The following is an 18,154-nucleotide window of genomic DNA, read 5'->3' as shown; positions in this document are numbered from 1 at the left end:
GCCGGGTGAGAGCCAGATGGTGGGGGCTGCGGGTCTGGCTCCCATGGCCTCACAGGGCGGGGGAGGGGGTGGCGAGTCCAGAACATGAAGGGCCTGAGGACCACCTAGGGGGCTCTCAGTGCAGCCGCTCCTGCAGAGGGTGAGATCCAGATGGTGGAGGCTGCGGGTCTGCCTCACAGGCTTCACCGGGCCAGGGTGGGGTGGTGAGCCCAGGACATGAGGGGCCTGAGGACTAGGGGGCTCTCCATTTAGAGCTCTGCCTGCCATGAAGGTGAGGGAAGCTGGAGCCCAGTGACTGCAGGGTGATGGCTGCACAACCTCCATGACCACACTGCTACACACCCAAACCCCCGGACAGCCTCCGTGTGGCTCTGGGGGCCACGGACCTCCTCAAGCTGGCCCCTAGGCTAGCTTCCTCCTGATCTGACCTGGCTCCTGCCCGTTGAGCAAGGGGTCAGGAAAATCACCCTCCCTTCCTTCCTTCCTTCCTTCCTTCCTTCCTTCCTTCCTTCCTTCCTTCTTTCCTTCCTTCCTTCCTTCCTTCCCTTTCTTTCGAGAGACTTTTGCTATAGTGCATGTGCACTTGCTGGAGAGACAGAGACTGAGAGACAGTGAGAAATCACCCTCCCAAGGGGGGCCGGCCACACTGCAACCCCTTCTCTTTCATTCTCCTCTCGAGATTTTGGGCACACATGCACACATGCCCAGTGTGAGTTTCAAGTCGCCAGGTCTGGGACTTAAAACTGTGGTAGGCCACATGGGAGTCCAGTGCCCTAACCACTATGCTGCCTGCTGGTCCATTATTATTAATCTGCCAGAGAGCACATGAGTCACCAAAGTGAGACAGAGAGAGAAGGTGGAAAAGCACCCCAAGGGAGATGGTCACTCCACATTCCCTTCTCTGTTTTTTTTTTCTCCTCCCTCGGGGATTTGGAGCATGTATGCACACGTGCCCAGAATATTTCTCAAGCTACTGGATCAGGGACTTGAACTGTAGTCAGCCATGTGGGGCCCAGCATCCTTAACTGCCATGGCCCCAGCTGGCCCAGGAAGTCACTCCAATCCGGGCTACCTAAGGACCTGAATAAGCAACATGAACCCGGATGACGCAATCAGAGGAAGTAAGTTCAGCTACGGTGCTAGGTATTCTAGTTAAACCCAACAAAGCGCTGGCCTGGGATGCCAAAGGGAGTGGTAGCTATTGCTGGGGGAAAGACAGGCCTGCCATTCTGTCTGGGAAAGTAAGGTGGGGGTGGCTCTCCTCTGCCTTCACTGGCTCCTCCATTGGATCTCTCCTACAGTTTGGTTTCCTCTCTCCTTTCCTGCTCACCTCCCCCTCTGCCAAAGGCTCCCCGGCCTGTCCCAGTGTTGCTGGGGCCCTGCCGGAGGCAAAGGAGCCCGAGGCCCTTCCAGGCAGGTGGAGATCATGGCTGAGCCGATGCCTGCCCCCAGGAAGAGTAAGAACCACGCAATGAGGGAGATACAAGATGCAGTCATCAGGGCCAGGGAAGCCTTCATTCAGAGAGGGGGCGTTTGGGGGCAGCAGAAAGTGGTGACAGCACGTCGAGGCACAGAGGACAAATGAGTAGAAAAGGCAAGTGGAGAGTGGGCTCTCCCAGAAATGGCGGGCTGCAGAGATGGGGCGAGAAGGTCTGGTGAGATCCCAGCAGGTGGGGCCAGACCATGAGGCCTTGACTCTCAAGCTGAATGATTTGCACTTAATCATGTAGACAGGAGAGAGCCACTGAAGGTTTTGGAGGAACACAACATTCTCTGGACTGGGACTAGAAGGGCTCCTAGATTTCGCTTCTGTCCTAGGGATCTCATGAAAGGCTCCTAGCCCTGATTCTGAGCAACAGGGCGCTCAGGCATTCCTAAAGGCAGCAAACAACTTGTGTGACTTTTGTTATTGCTTTTTATTGTTGTCAGTGGGTTTCTAGGTTTCTTCCATAGGGCATGTGCACTCTCCAGAGAGAGAGAGAGAGAGGGAAAGTGAGAAATCATACCCCCTAGGGGGGATGACCATTGCAATCCCTTCTCCTCCATTCTCCTCTAGGGATTTGAGACACGCACACATCACGTGCCCAGCGTGATTTTCAAGCCACTGAGTACAGGACTTGAACCATGGTCAGCCAGGTGGGAAATCCAATGCCTTAACCACCACACAATTTGTGTATTTCAAATGTTACTTTTCGGCGAAGTCTGTCCTGACAACTCTACTTAATAACGCGGCTGCTCTGGCCCTCCCAGTTCCCTTTCTTCTCTCTCATTCTTTTACCTCCCTTGCATTTATCTCGTTCTCACATCCCTCACCCATAGTTTATGCAGCTAATTGTCTACACCCTTTAAAATGAAGTCCCCAAGAGGATGGGGTCCTTGTCTGTTTCACTTGCTGAATCCCCTGCGCCTAGCACAGTGCCTGGCATCTCCACATAGCCATTCATTCGTGGAGCGAATAAGAAAAATGCCACCTGCAGGAGGCTGCGTGGTCTGGCTTTGCTTCCTCCCTCTGCTTCGCTGCTGGCTCCCCAGGCTTGGCAGCACCGGGCCTCCAAGTGGAAACGTCTCCGAGAAAACCAGACCGAACTGCTGCTCCCCTGCTGCGCCTCTCACTCTCGCCAGGCATCTGGCAAGATTTTGACCGTTCCTCCTCCTCTCCCCTGCCAAAACCACTGCTGCTTCCCTTCATCTTGGAGTGGCGGCCAGGTGAGGAAAATGTCACTCACGGAAAGCAACCAGCTTGCAGGAACGAGGTGGCTCTGCCTGGCAGCCTGGAAGGGCAACTCTGATGGTCTGAGCAGAGTAACCGCAGATGGCCAAGCGCCCACCCAAGACAGGCAGGCGGGCAGTGCCCGGGTGCTCTGGGCATTTTCTTCCATTCTGGCCTCACAACAACTCTGTGAGGTGGATATTATACTCTCCACTTTACTGATGGGAAAACGGAAACTCAGAGAGGCTGCTCAGGGACATGGCCAAGGTCTCCCTGCCAGACCAAGACCCTGGTTTCAAGCGTCATCTGTCCTGCTCCAGCCCAGTGCTCCTTCCTTCCTATGAGCAGCCTCTCTCCTGCCAGAGAGGCAACCACGAGGTAGGATGGAGCTTGGAGTTCTCTGTCCAAGTGCCAGATCAGGGCAGCCTCGGGCTCCCCACCTGAGCTATGGGAGCCGAGGCTGCAGCCAGCTCCCAGTGATGGGTGAGGACAATGACTTGACCTCTGCCGCCTGGCCTCTGCTCCTCAGGGAGTATGCCTGTGTCTGCAGTCTCCGCTCATTCTGGGAACTGGCCAGGTGTTTTCTCCACACTCTGATGTGTACCAGAGCTGGAGTCCAAAATAGGACGCACTGCATTTGCAGTCCCAGCGGACCCCTGGAATCCATGCCACCCCGTGTGCAGATCCAGCACCCTCTAATCTAGGTCCGCTCATAGCTAGGTTTTGGTCGGGGAGGCAGAAGGGCGTAGATCAGACCCCCAGCTATGGGGCTGTGGGTGGCTGCACTTCCATTCCTTAGGGACTCCGCTCACCTACCTTGAGGGTGGACACCCTCTCTCAATAAATGTTACTGGCTCCCTAAGGAGGCCGTGGGGAGCCACACATGACTGCAGAGGAGCGAGCGGGGTGACGGCACTGTGCTTTAGACAGGTTAATCAGGCAGCGGAGTGGTCAAGAGAGAACGGACTTGAGTGACGATCAGAGCTAACGTGTAAAGTACCTGCTGGGTGCTAGATGCTGTTCCAAGCACTTTGTGGATATTAACCTATTTAATCCTCACAGTCACTCTGGGATATAATCTGCATCCCCATTTCACAGATGAAGAGAAGGAAGTTCAGAGAGATGACAAGGCTAGCAGGTGGTCAGGCTGGGATGTGAACTCGTCTAGCTCCAGAGACTGAGCTTTTTTTTTTTTTTTTTTTTTTTTTTTTTTTTTGGGGGTTTTTTTTTATGAACACATCCGCCCCCCCCACGCATGCGCTCACCAGAGAGACAGAAAGTGAGCAATCACCCCCCTGGGGGGATGGCCACGCCACAATCCCTTCTCCTCCACTCTCCTCTAGGGATCTTGGGCATGCACGCACACACGCCCGGCATGAGTTTAAGCGACCGGGTCCAGGACTCGAACCATAGTCGGCTACATGGGAGTTCAGCGACAAAGCCATTACGCTAACTGCTGGTCCCCTGAGCATTTTTTTAAAAAAACAAATAATTAATTATATATTTTTCAGGGCACGTGCACTTACTGGAGAGAGGAGAGAGAAGAGAGAGAGAGTAAGGGAAAGTGAGAAACACCCCTCCAGGAACGATGGCCACACAATACCTTCTCCCTTTTCTTCTCAGGATTTGGGGCACGCACACATGCCTGGTGTGATTTTCCAGCCACCAGGTCTGAGATTCGAACCACAGTTGGCCTTATGGGATCCAGCCACATTAACTTCAATGCCACCTACTGGCTCCCAAAGCCTGAGCTTTTAACTACCATCAGTGCTGCCTCTCGTGGTAACCGGGACTAGAGGAACTGGGTCTGGCAGGGGGCTGAGGCAGTGAGCGAGGCTGGAGGCATGGAAGTGAAATACTGCCTGTGCCTAAGGCTCCTTGTTCTAGAAGACGCTCCCAAGATAGGACCAGAAAATTAAAAGAGGGACGTGGACATCAAGCACTTTGCACAGAAAAGAACACTATCTAAGATTACTTTTATAGATAACAGCAACAAATGCAATCTTCCTGGCCAACAGCCCATGCAGGATAACTGTTGTCACATAAAAGAGATTTTAGACACTGTCTAGTAGAGAGAGCTAATCAGTTTCCTCCGGACTATCTAATCCTTTCTCAAGGATTTCTTTATTTACTCACTTGAATAGGGAAGAAAGCTTCACTTTGATGCTCACCTGGCTTTGACACCTCCTAGCTTTGGCTGTCGGATCACTGCCAATGTCACCTTTGCATAGGAAGAAGTGCTACAAGTGACCGGGCAGGTGGGAGGAAGGGAAAGGAGCCTAGAGCAGAGTCTCGGTGGAGGACAGGCAGAGGAGGGAGTGGAACCCGTGGAGGACAGGCAGAGGAGGGAGTGGAACCCAGCCAGGGCTGCCTGAAGCCAGAGGGCTTCCTGTGCTATTTTGACAAGATTACACCTGATTCCTCCCAGATGCTCAGTGACAATGTTTGAAACTACACTATTGATACAAGTAATGCTTGAGAAGGAGAACACGATTGCGGTGGGATTACAGGCTAGGATCCCTTCCAGCTCCGACAGTCTATGAAGATACCATCTGTCTTAATCCTTTCCCCAGGAGAAAGCACTGAGAGTCAGGGAACTCTCGGAAAAGCTGTGTCTGGCTGGGTTCTGGGGAAACCAGAGCAAGTCACTCAGGGGGACAGGCTAGTGGGTGGCGTGGTAGTTAAGGCACTGGCTTTCCCACATGGCCAACCACAGTTCGATTCCCAGAGCTGGTGGCTTGTTTTCTCCCTCTCCCTCTCTCTAGTTTTGTCTTTCTCTGGCAAAACTCACATGAAAATAATTAATTAATGAATTAAATCTTAAAGAAAAGCAAATTTACTCAGGGAACCCAGCTGGAAGCTCAGGCTGGGGCATTTCCAAGGGGCAGAAGGCGTCCTAACCATTGCTGGAGAGTTTTCCACCCCCTCTCCAGGCCTTGGGAGCTAGGATCACCTGGAACCGTGCTCTTTAGAAAGGCGTTAGGCCCTTCCTGGCCCTCCTGTCACGGTGTGGGTTTAGGAGGGTTAGGGAGAGCCGTTGTCTGAGTGCTGGCTGCAGAGTGACAGGCTGTAGGGGGTGGATGGCCACACCGCCCAGGCTGACAGAGGAGCCAGCATCAGGCTTAGCCTGATGGGTGCGATGATGAAGGGGGCTTACCTGGAGCAGCAGGTGAGGTTCGACGATCAGGACACTGGGCTGTTACTGGCCTTCCCTCCTGTGGATCAGTCTCCAGGAACAGGGACTTCCAAGTGGCCCAACCACATCCACCTGATTCCTGACGCGAAGGTGGCCCCTGCGAGGTTCTGTGGCAGAAACAGGGAACCCTCAGTGCCGGCGGGCATGGATTCTGGTGTTCTTTGGCCTCCTGAGGCTCTTACCTACACCCGAGCAGGCCAGGCTTCTCTGTTCAACATGCTGGACAGTAACTGCAGAAACGGCTGACTCGGGGTGAGGGGTACCCCAGAGGCACCCACGATGCCCAGGCTGCTCCCCATTTCTAAATCCAGGCCACTGAATGCCCAACCCTGATAAGGCGGGGAGGAGGGCCACAGACAGAGCACTGTGTAGGGAGTCCCAGCAGTATAAGCACTGGCTCTGTCATTTGCCCCCCAGCTTTGGCTGTCCCGGCATTGCCAGTGGCCCCTCTGCACAGGGGAAGAAGTGCTAGAAGTAACTGGGTAAGTGGGAAGAAAGAAAAAGAACTGGAGCACCCCACTTTCCCTCTCCAGGGTGGGATCAACCCAGATGCACAGACAATGCCAACGGGGCCGAGCTGAGATGCTGTCAGAGGGAGCTACAGCCCTTACCTCCCTCAGAAGCACCTCAGAGTGCAGCCTGTAAAATGCACAGTGAAGGGCCCTACCCTGGTCCACAGAACCTGACCCTCCAAGGAAAATGCCTTGAGATTTGCTTTTATTTATTTATTTTTTGAGACAGATTTTTGCTACAGGATGTGTGTGCTCGTCAGAGAGACAGAGACAGAAAGCAAGAAATCATCCCCGGGGGGATGGCCACACCACAATCCCTTCTCCTCCATTCTCCTCTCAGATTTTGGGCATGCACACACACCTGGCATGAGTTTTAAGCCACCAGGTCCAGGACCTGAACTGCAGTTGACTACATGGGAGTCCAGTGACGTAACCATTACGCCATCTGCTGGTCCTGGATATTGGCATTTTAAAAGGTATTTGTTTGCTTATTTTTAAGATAAGGTCTCCCCATGTAGCAATCCTCCCGCCTCAGCCTCCTGAGCAGCTGTGCCACCACACCCAGCCAGTAGGTCGGGCCAGAACTGCGCCCATGTGGCCCCAGCCTGTGGGGCACGATGTCTTAGCAACACGTGCCACTGTCATGGGCCGGGATCTGCATTTGAACAGGTCCCACTTGTGACGATACAGGAAGTGAGACGGGAGGAGTGCATGCTGGGAAGGGCAGGCAAGTCCACAGGCGAAGGCCAGTCATGCACATAAAGGGGCCATCGGCTCCTTTCCTGAAAGCATCCCAGGAGCCCGGTATCTGCGGACAGGCTGGCCAGGGCACCGGGCAGCTCGCTGAAATCTCTCCTGGTCTCATTTTTCTCATGGAACACCTGGCGTGAGTTTTAAGCCACCAGGTCCAGGACCTGAACTGCAGTTGACTACATGGGAGTCCAGTGATGTAACCATTACGCCATCTGCTGGTCCTGGATATTGGCATTTTAAAAGCTATTTGTTTGCTTATTTTTAAGACAAGGTCTCCCCATGTAGCAATCCTCCCGCCTCAGCCTCCTGAGCAGCTGTGCCACCACACCCAGCCAGTAGGTCGGGCCAGAACTGCGCCCATGTGGCCCCAGCCTGTGGGGCACGATGTCTTAGCAACACGTGCCACTGTCATGGGCCGGGATCTGCATTTGAACAGGTCCCACTTGTGACGATACAGGAAGTGAGACGGGAGGAGTGCATGCTGGGAAGGGCAGGCAAGTCCACAGGCGAAGGCCAGTCATGCACATAAAGGGGCCATCGGCTCCTTTCCTGAAAGCATCCCAGGAGCCCGGTATCTGCGGACAGGCTGGCCAGGGCACCGGGCAGCTCGCTGAAATCTCTCCTGGTCTCATTTTTCTCATGGACAAAGCAAAGACTGGAGGTGACCTCTTGGGCCCTTCCAGATTTAAAATTGTGAATGCAAGAAAAGGTGGGCCCAAAGAGAAATGAACTTTTCAGTAGTAGTATCTCCCTTTCATCATTAGTTTCCTCATGTGTGTGTGTGTGTGTACATACATACATACATACATACACACACACACTTTTTTGTTCTTTTTTAAGACGTTTTTGCTTTAGGGCATGTGAGCTCACAGAAGTGAGAAGTTACCCCTCGGGGGGATGACCATGCCATAATCCCTTCTCCATTCTTCTCTGGGGATTTTGGGCACGCACATGCACCCAGCGTGAGTTTTAAGCCACCAGGTCCAGGACTTGAATCATGGTCAGCCACATGGGAGTCCAGAGCCCTAATCACTACGCCACCTGCTGACCCTTCTTCTTAAATATTTTTAAGGGCCAGATGGTGGTGCAATGGTAACTCAACACTTGCAAAGCTGACTCATGTAGAAAGGTCCCAAGTTCAGGTCTGCAGACATGCCAGACATGCATGTGCCCGTGATCTGGGGCTGGCTGAAGCTGGGGGTGGATCATGGGAGTTGGAGGTACCTATCTCTCTGCCTTGGCTCTCTTTAACTTTGTCTCTCTCATGGAAGAAAAAAATAAACTTTAAAATACATCTACTTGTGTTAAATCCTGAAAATAACATGCTTGTGGGGGGAAAAAAATCAAGCCATTCCCTATAACACACATGAAGATGCAACCTAGCATGGTTCTGCCCTCCCAGACCTCTGCCCCACTCCCCACATAGACGTGACCGAGTTTCCAGTGTCAGTCTTCTTCAAAACTCTTTCCAAAAATCTGGGCAAGTATATAACTCTGCCCGCATTTTTATTTAAACCCGACCAGGAACACATTTTGAGTATTCTATCTTTGTGTGGTTAGTTAATATACATCACACATCTACGCACACCAACAGGCAGATCCTTCGTTCTTTTAATAGCCAGAGTGTTCAGAGGAACACCAAGGTATTGACGCTATCCTTGTGGATGGGTATTTCGGTTGCTTCCACAGTTTTCACTGCACGGAGTTGCAATAAACATCTTCGATTTTATATCTTTGTACATATACATGAGGTTAGGAATAGAATAAATCCCTAGGTCAAAGTTACAGTTTTAGACTTCTGATATTGCAGGGGCCAGCAGCAGGTCAGCATAGTGGTTAAGGTGCTGGATTCTCACCTGGCCAACTGTGGTTGCAAATCACTCAAGGCATGTGTGGGTGCCCGCCCCAAATTGCAGGAGCAGAATGGAGAAGAAGGGAGTGCCGTGTGGCCACATCCCCTGGGGAGTGACAGCTCACTTTTCCTCTCATTGCCTCTCCCTCTCCAGGGAGTGCACGTGCCACATGGCAAAAACCTTTTTAAAAAATGTTTTGAAAATTCTGATATTGCGGGACCAGCAGTTGGCATAATGGCTATGTTGCTGGACTCCCATGTAGTCTACCACGGTTTGAGTCCCGGATCTGGCAGCTTAAACTCACGCCGGGTGCGTGTGCGTGCGTGCCCAAGATCCCGAGAGGAAAATGGAGAAGGGATTGCGGTGTGGCCATCCCCGCTGGGGGGTGATTTCTCACTTTGTCTCTCCATCTCTGTCTTTCTGGTGAGCGCACGCACCCTATAGCAAAAAGCCTCTCCAAAAAAAGAAAAAAAAAATTCTGATATTGCAAATTGCCCTCCAAAGACGGTGAACCAGTGCGCACCACCTAAGCAATGCTGGAGGGAGCTTATTTCCCTCCACCCTCGGCAACACTCCACGTCATCAAAGTTTTCAACTTTGCCAATATGGGTTGAAAAAGATCTTGTTTCAGTTTGTAATTCTTTTTTTATTGGTAGAGGGTACATGTGCTCACCAGAGAGAGAGAAAGAGAGGGAGAAAGCCCTCCCCATGGAGTATGGTCATGCCGCAACCACTTCTCCTCCGTTCCTCCATCCTGGCAGGATTTGGGGGCGGCACACATACATGCCTAGTATGTTTTTCAAGCTGCTGGGGCCAGGATCCCAACAGCGCTGGCCATGTGGGATCTGGCTCCCTGTGTACAGTAGTTAACCGCTGCACTGCAGGGTCGGCCTAGTCTGTAAACTTTTGTTAGGGAGGGCACTTTTTCACGTTTATTGATTGCTTGCCTCCAGATGTGAACCTGCAAAAGAACGAAGGATCCGCCTGTCAGCGTGCGTAGCCGTGTGATGTCTGTTCACTGACAACACAAAGACAGAGCACTCAGAACGTGTTCCTGGCCGGGGTGAAATCAAGATGCAGACAAAGTTATATTTGCCCAGATTTTTGGGAAGAGTTTTGAAGAAAACTTACACTGGAGACTTGGTCACGTTTATGTGGGTAGAGGGGCAGAGATCTGGGAGGGCAGAACCATGCTAGACTGCATGTATTTCTCTGTGAACTGTCTATATCCTCTCTAATTTATCTTACTGATTTTTTAAATAATTATTTTATTTAGCTTTATTTATTTATTTTATTTTTATCTGACCAAAAAGGAACAGAGAGAAAGAGAAAGAAAGTGAGAAAGCAAGCTGCCAGGTCCAGGACTCAAACTGCAGTCAGCCATGTGGGAGGCCAGAGCCCTTAACCACTGTGCCACCTGCTGGCCCCATAATTTTTAAGAACTTTTACTGGGGTCAGCAGGTGGCGTGGTGGTTAAGAGCACTAGATTCCCACATGGCCGACTGTGGTTTGGGTCCCGGAACTGGAGGCTGCGGCTTGCTTTCTCACTTTCTCTCTCTCTCTCTCTCTCTCACTGATCAAATAAAAAATTAAATAAATAAATAAATAAATAAATAAGTCAAATAAAATTTTTAAAAGTTTTGCTAAGTTAAGGCAATTTTTGGTCATGTGTTTTACTGCCATTTATTTGTTTTAGAGTTTATATATAGTATCTTTTGCTTACACAAATTTCAGATTTTTCTGTAAAGTATCAGTCTTGTCCTAAATGACTTCTTGGCTTCTGCACATGCTTAAAAACAGTTTCCATCTGAGGATCAAAAATATTTGCCCATGTTTCCCCCTAATGTTATTAGGATTTTCTTCTTTTCTTTCTTTCTTTTTAAAATCTTTGGAGAAGGGATACAGAGGTAGAGCACTGACCGGATAGGGAGGTGTGGTGTTATCTGGTAAAGATATTTTGATCAACGGGTCTGGGGAGAAATGTGCACATATCGAAATGGTCTCATTGTAAGCCAAACAATATGATTGAAAGTATATTCAAAAAACAAATAATAAATAATGTGAAAAAAAAAATCTTTGCTGAATCTAGAATTTATTTTGGTGTGAGGACTGTAGTAGGGCTTGGATTTTGTTTTCCCACCCAGTTTACTTGATATCTTCTGAGAGAGAGATAGGGACAGAGAGAAGAGAGAAACAGCACCTCCAACGGGGTCACGCCATGATCCACCCCCAACCCCCGCCAGCTCAGGTGACAGGTGCACACACACCCAGCATGTACCAGGAGACTCCAGAGTGAACCTGCACCTGCACCACGGAGCATTACATCACTGCCGGGCCACTGCCGCTGGGCCCTAGTTTGATTTTTCCTCAAGGGGTTGGCTAGACTGTCGTCCTAAAGATATGTGTGAATAATTCATTTTTTAGCCCCTCAACCACTCTCCTTCTAAATTCACAATCCCAATGGAACTATGTAGCAGGAGGGAAGCAAAGAGCAGAAACTGAGTCAAGGGTCTGGTTCCAGTTCTGGCTCTGCTGGTTCCGGGCTAAGTTATCTAGCCTTCCTGCATCTCGGCTTCCTCATCTAGAAACACGGATCAGAATGACACCAACTGTCTAGAGCTACTGTGAGGATTAAATGAGCCCTGCAGGGAAAGGGCGTAGAGGGACGCAATGACATTCTGTCCACAGGAGGCTCACCTTGGGCATAAAGGCACATGGAGGTTGGAAGGGAAGGATAGGGAACATATTCCACACGACCGTAAACGAAAGACAGCAGGGTGACCTCATTCGTATCAGTCAAAAACTGCCACGCGAGACAAAGAAGGACATTCTATAATGATAAAGGGTCAGTTCATAAACACGTAGACACCCAACATCGGAGCACCCAAGGTTGAGGCAAATATTGACAGAGCTGAAAGGAGAAACAGACAACAAACCAATAATGTACACTGCTTTTCTCCCACCCCCGTAAAGCATTAAGATGTGCTTTTTTTTGGGGGGGGGGAGATTTTTGCTATAGGGCGCATGCGCTCGCCAGACAGAGAGAGACATAGAGACAGAAAGCGAGAAATCACCCCCCGGGGGGATGGTCATGCCGCAATCCCTTCTCCTATCAGGATCTTGGGCACGCACGCACACGTGCCCGGCGTGCGTTTTTAAGCCACCAGGTCCGGGACGCGAACCACGGTCGACTTCGTGGGAGTCCAGTGACATAGCCATTATGCTAACTGCTAGTTCCCGCATTAAGAAAAAAATCAAATCTTAGTTTCATGTTTTAATCCGAAGACACTCAAAACTAATTTTTCTCTGTCCATTCATTCTAACTGAAACTTTATTTGTAACCATGTAATAAAGACCAGTTTAAAAGTTTTTCTTTCTTTCTTTCTTTTTTTTTTTTTTTTTGAGAGGTTTTTGCTATAGGGCACATGTGCTCGCCAGAAAGACAGAGAGAGACAGAGAGACAGCAAGAGAGAAATCACCCCCCAGGGGCGATGGCCATGCCATCCCCTTCTCCTCCATTCCCCTCTTGGGACCTCAGGCACGCATGCACACTCACCTAGTGTGAGTTTAAGCCACCAGATCTGGAACTTGAACCACGGTCGACTACATGGGAGTCCAGCGACAGCCATTGCACTAACTGCTGGTCCCTAAGGTTTTTCTAAGTCTAAACCTTTTTTGGGACCAGCAAATGGCATAATGGTAATGTCACTAGACTCCCACAGAGTCAACCACGGTTTGAGACCTGGAGGCCTAAAACTCACACCGAGCACATGTGCGTGCGTGCCCAAAATCCCAAGAGGAGAATGGAGGAGAAGGGATTGCAGCGTGGCCATCTCCCCTGGGGAGATTTCTCTTTCTCTCTCTCTCTCTCTCCATGTACCCTACAGCAAAAATCTCTCTAAACAAAACAAAACAAAGCAAAGCAAAACAAAACAAACCTTTTTTAAAAAGATTAATCAGGCTAGCAAAAAGGTACTCAATGCATACTTTCCTGATATCAAACAAGCTAATATTTCAGTACAATGCAACTATCCAGAATATATTCAATACACAAATGTTCATAAAGCAAACACTATAGGCTCGGAACAGATTTGAAAAATCATGGTATTCACATTGATTACAATAACTAAAAATGACTGTAGCATTAAAATGACCCTTAGTTTACAAAAAGTCACAAAAATACACAAGTGTGTATAAACACCAAAAACTATGATTCTCATAAAATACTAATAGCCACATACTAGTATATAAGACGTAAAGCTCTGACATGGCATAAAAATTTAGAAATAAAAACAGGATGCTGGACTCCCACATGGCCAACCACGGTTCGAATCCCGGACCTGGTGGCTTGCTTTCTCACTTTCTCTCTCCCCTGCCGTCTGGTATACATAAGAAATAAAACAAAACCGAACACCATTTTTGTTACTCCAAAGTCAAACATGCCAAGTAACAGCTATGGCCACTGTTGCCAAGTAAAGGCACTCTTGGATGTAGGAGATTTCAATACCCCACATTCCATAGTGGATAAACAATAGGACAGAAGATCGATGAGGAAACGGAAGCCTTGAACAACACCCTAGACCAACTGGACTCAACAGACGTACGCAAACATCCACCCAACAGCCGCAGAACCCATGTGCTTCTCGAGCGCAGCAGAACATTCTCGGGGATAAATCACGTGAGGCGTTCGAATCCCGGACCTGGTGGCTTGCTTTCTCACTTTCTCTCTCCCCTGCCGTCTGGTATACATAAGAAATAAAACAAAACCGAACACCATTTTTGTTACTCCAAAGTCAAACATGCCAAGTAACAGCTATGGCCACTGTTGCCAAGTAAAGGCACTCTTGGATGTAGGAGATTTCAATACCCCACATTCCATAGTGGATAAACAATAGGACAGAAGATCGATGAGGAAACGGAAGCCTTGAACAACACCCTAGACCAACTGGACTCAACAGACGTACGCAAACATCCACCCAACAGCCGCAGAACCCATGTTCTTCTCGAGCGCAGCAGAACATTCTCGGGGATAAATCACGTGAGGCTAAGGTAAAGGGCGCAGAACAGTGCCCAGACGAGAGAAGGAAGTTCCTACTGCTGTCCGTGCATGCCAGCTGTCCTCTGTCCCACTGACCTGAGCCAGCTGCATCACTGACGAATAGCTGCCCTGCTCCAAGGGCCAGGCGACCAGCCGTGAAAGGCAGCACCAAGAGCTGCTCCCACCACCTCTGGTTAGACTTAGTTCTCGTTGTCTGGAACACTTTTACTGGCATTGTAAATGTTTTCTTATACACTTTGTAAAAGGTTCATTGTTACTAGTAAAAAAAAAAAACAATAGGTTTTTGTTTCTATTATTCATTATCAATCGCCTTAGTGTAGTCTATTATTATTTCTAATCATTTTTTCAGTTGGCAACCTTGTTCTTTTTTCTTCAAGCGGTCGATCATCATCTACAATTTTGATTACTTCTTTTTATAACATATATATTTTTTTCCAAAGGTTTTTGCCATAGGGTATGTGCATTTGCCACTTGCCAGAGAGAGAAACAGTGAGAGTGGAAGTAAGAAATCACCCCTCATGGGAGGGTGGGGGTGGGCACGGGATGGCCACACCACAATCCCTTCTCCTCCATTCTACTCCTAGGATTTTAGGTACTCACACACACATGCCCAGTATGATTTTCAGGCTGCCAGGTCTGGGACTGAACCATGGTCAGTCATGCGGAAGGTCCAGCACCTTAACTACTATGCCACCTGTTAGTCCCTATATTTTCTTTTTTAAAATTTACTAGAAGGCACACACACTTATCAGAGAGAATCGGATACAGAGAGAGACCAGGGAAGCAAGAAAACACACTTATGAGGCACAGTCATGCCACAATCCCTTCTCCTCCATCTCTCTCTCCTTTTGGGATTTGGGGCACACACACACCTGTGCCCAGTTTTTCAAGTTACCAGGTCTAGGATAGACTAGAAAGCTCAAACTAAACCCCATGGTCAGCATGTGAGATCCAGCCACCTTACCCACCAGGCCATGGGTTGGCCTTAAAACATATGTTTTCAAAAGTTGTACTGGATCATACTTCCAGACCACAGCGTTAAAGAATTAAGTTAACGGTGGTCATTCATTCCGTGTACACATTAATGTCTGTACACACAGCACATTAGACAATATCTACCGACCTGCATTTTGTAAGAGTTAAAAATCAGGGACTACTGAATTTTATAGAATGTCTGAGTGGCATTTGTGAAGCATTTATATGGTCTTTTCATCACTTCTGAACTATTAAGTTTGTTCGATAATCAATAGTTTTTCTAATAATGAGTCTTTATTTCTGGCATGCAGCCCCAGTTGCATGTGCTGTATTTAATTTTTAACATGATGCTGCATGATTCTATTTGTTGCTGCTTAATGAATTTTGCACCAATATTCATATATAAGATTGTCTAGTAATTCTTCTCTTTTCTGTGCCACCTTTGTCAAGCTTTGGTATCAGTGTTGTACTGGCTTTGTAGAATGATTTGAATCGTTCCTTCTCTGTGGCCTGATACAGCTGGTGCAGTTAAAATAACCTCGGCGGGGCCAATCAGTGGTATGGTGGTTAAGATGGCTGGATCCCATCTGACTGCCTGCATGGTTCGAGTCCTGGACCCAGAGGGCTTGAGAAACACACCCACGTGGGCATGTGTGCCAAAAATTCTGAAAAGAAAGAGAAACAGAGAAGGGACTGCAGAATGGCGATCTCCCATGGGGAAGGTGTGGGAGGTACATGCTTTCTCACTTTCCCCTCCCCTTCCTGTTCCCTTGCCCACACCCCTCTCTGGCAAGTGGATGCACCCTCTAGCAAATAAAAATAATTTTTTTAAAAAAATTGGAATTATCTGTTTCTTGAAAGCTTCATAGAAACTAGAAGCTATTTAAACCTTTTTTTTTGGTAAATAATTTTTATCAACATTTTAATTATTGGTCTGTTAGGGTTTTTTAGTTCTTCAGGGGTCAAACTGATCATTTTTATTTTCCTTATATTTATACCAGTTTCAGCTTATTTTCAAACTGACGTTGCAAATAATTAAACACGGAAGCCTCCAAGAATTCTATTTTCTCTATCAGTGTTATTTCCCCATTTTAATGCTCATTTTTATGAATTTGCCGCATTCCTCCCAAACCCCATTCAATGATCTAGTCATTAAAAAAATCATCAAATCACACGTGATTTCCCTCCGGCCCCCAGAATCCTATGTACTATGTACGCAGCCCAGATTCAGAGGAGCTGACATCAGAGTGGCCGATGAGAGGGTGGCGGGGCAGAGGCTGCTTGAAAAACACAAGTCATTCAACAAACATTTCGAAGTGCAAAGACCCCACCCACCAACCCCCTGGCCTTGAACACCCCGTACCTCTCCTTACCTCAGCCCCCCAAGCCCAGCTACACCTGCCAGCTCCCACCTTTCCTTTGAAACTCAGCTGTCGCCCTCTCTTGCACCTCACCCTGACTCTCCAGGAAGAAGGTGTCATCCTTCCCTTGACATTCCAGACTGCTTTTTTAAAATTAATTAATTTAAACACAAAAAAGGTGAAAGGAGAAACCTGATGGAATTAACAAATGATAACAGTCTATCGTTTTTGCTTCAAATCTCTTTTGTTAAATGAAGTGTTACTGACAAATTATTGAATAGAAGCCCTTCCTTTTCCCCTTTTGGTCTCAGCTCCTTCCCTCTCTAAAGAGCACCACAAGCATGAACTTGGTAGGTTACGCAGCTTATTTGTATCCACAGCTCATCCATGAATACATAGTACTGTTTGTGATTTGTTTTTAAGAGAGATTTTTTGCTATAGGCTGCGTGTGCTCATTGGAGAGAGAGACAGAGAGAAAGAAAGCGAGAAATCACCCCCTAGGGGCTGGCCGGGCTGCAGTCTTCTCTTCCATTCTCCTCTTGGGATCTTGGGCACTCATGCACACGTGCCCGGTGTGAGTTTTAAGCCACCTGCTCCAGGACTTGGACCACGGTCAACTACATGGGAGTTCAGCAATGTAACCATCATGCCACCTGCTGGTGGCGATTTTGTGATTTTTTAATTATAGTTTTACTAATGGTATTATTCTATTTCTTCTTTTTGCTACATTGTTATTGAAGCCTATGCATGTTACCACAGAATGGAAATGTTAATTGTATCAGCTTTGTTAGGTTAATTTACATAAACTATATGGAGTTCAGCGGCTGCAATGTCAGTTTCAGTTGGCCCTGCCATTACTGCATGACGACGGATACTGAGGCTGAGACCTCGTTTTTGCATTTCTAGCACTGCTCCCCAGACCGCCTTGGAACCCTGTCCCTACACAGACGTGTGTGCTTCTCTAGGTGACTATGCACCTAGCCATGAGACCACTGATCCTAAAGTACGTGCACTTTCAGTTTACCAAGCCCTGCCAGCATGTCCCCTGGCGCTGCGTACTGCCATTACTACAGAACATCATTATTATTCTTAAGCTCTCGTCAGTACCCGTTTCCTTGCCTACCTGCCTCGTCCCCCGTGAGTAAGTGGAGGGCATGTGTGTGACGGGCATTCAACAACCACTTGGAAAATGGAAGGATGAGCTCACTGTCTAGCTAAAGAGACAGGCTCCATGTGATAAGTATACTAAAGGCTTTTGAAACTTTTGGCTAACTGCAGGGAGGGCTTCATGGAGGAGGTGATGTTTGAGCTGGGCTTTGAAGGACGAGGAGACTGAACAGATGAAGACAGGATTAGGATGGGAAGAGGAAGTGAGTTAGACAGTCCAGGGCACATCCAATTTGCCAGAGCTATCACTCCCAACCAAGCTGGGGCAGGAGGAGGACCGAAAGCCAGGCGTGCGAATTCTGTGAGAACTTCGTGGTGATCTCACACACCCCGCCCCATGCACCAAGTACCTTTGAGCACCAGCACAGTGTGTGGAAAAGATAGTATGAGCTTGGTCCAAGTTCAGCCTTCAATGGCAGGCCTTTGGTCAGAGTGGGCTCAAGAAGAGTGAGCCATGGGTAGGCAGGATGGCTGGGACACCACCCTGGAACAAGGCCCGGGTCAGAAAGCCTGCTCTTCCCATCCTCTTTCCCACCTCTCTGGGTTAAGATCAGCTCAGGTGTACTCT

The 18,154-nt window shown here is 48.7% G+C and overlaps 1 protein-coding gene across 1 annotated transcript in view; it reads right to left on the bottom strand.

The window, feature by feature from the left end:
- Window positions 1–18,154, bottom strand: part of TMEM63C (transmembrane protein 63C) — a 95,317-nt gene that overhangs the window by 71,036 nt on the left and 6,127 nt on the right. The window contains exon 2 of the mRNA XM_006157109.1: window positions 5,868–6,013. The gene's annotated coding sequence lies outside the window, so the exon portion shown is untranslated. The remainder of the gene's footprint in view (window positions 1–5,867; window positions 6,014–18,154) is intronic.

This window comes from Tupaia chinensis, unplaced genomic scaffold (genome assembly GCF_000334495.1).
Source record: "Tupaia chinensis unplaced genomic scaffold, TupChi_1.0 Scaffold000528_1, whole genome shotgun sequence".
NCBI classification, from domain to species: domain Eukaryota; kingdom Metazoa; phylum Chordata; class Mammalia; order Scandentia; family Tupaiidae; genus Tupaia; species Tupaia belangeri.
The sequence above is the reverse complement of the archived record's forward strand: the minus strand, read 5'-3'. Positions and strand labels throughout refer to the sequence as shown.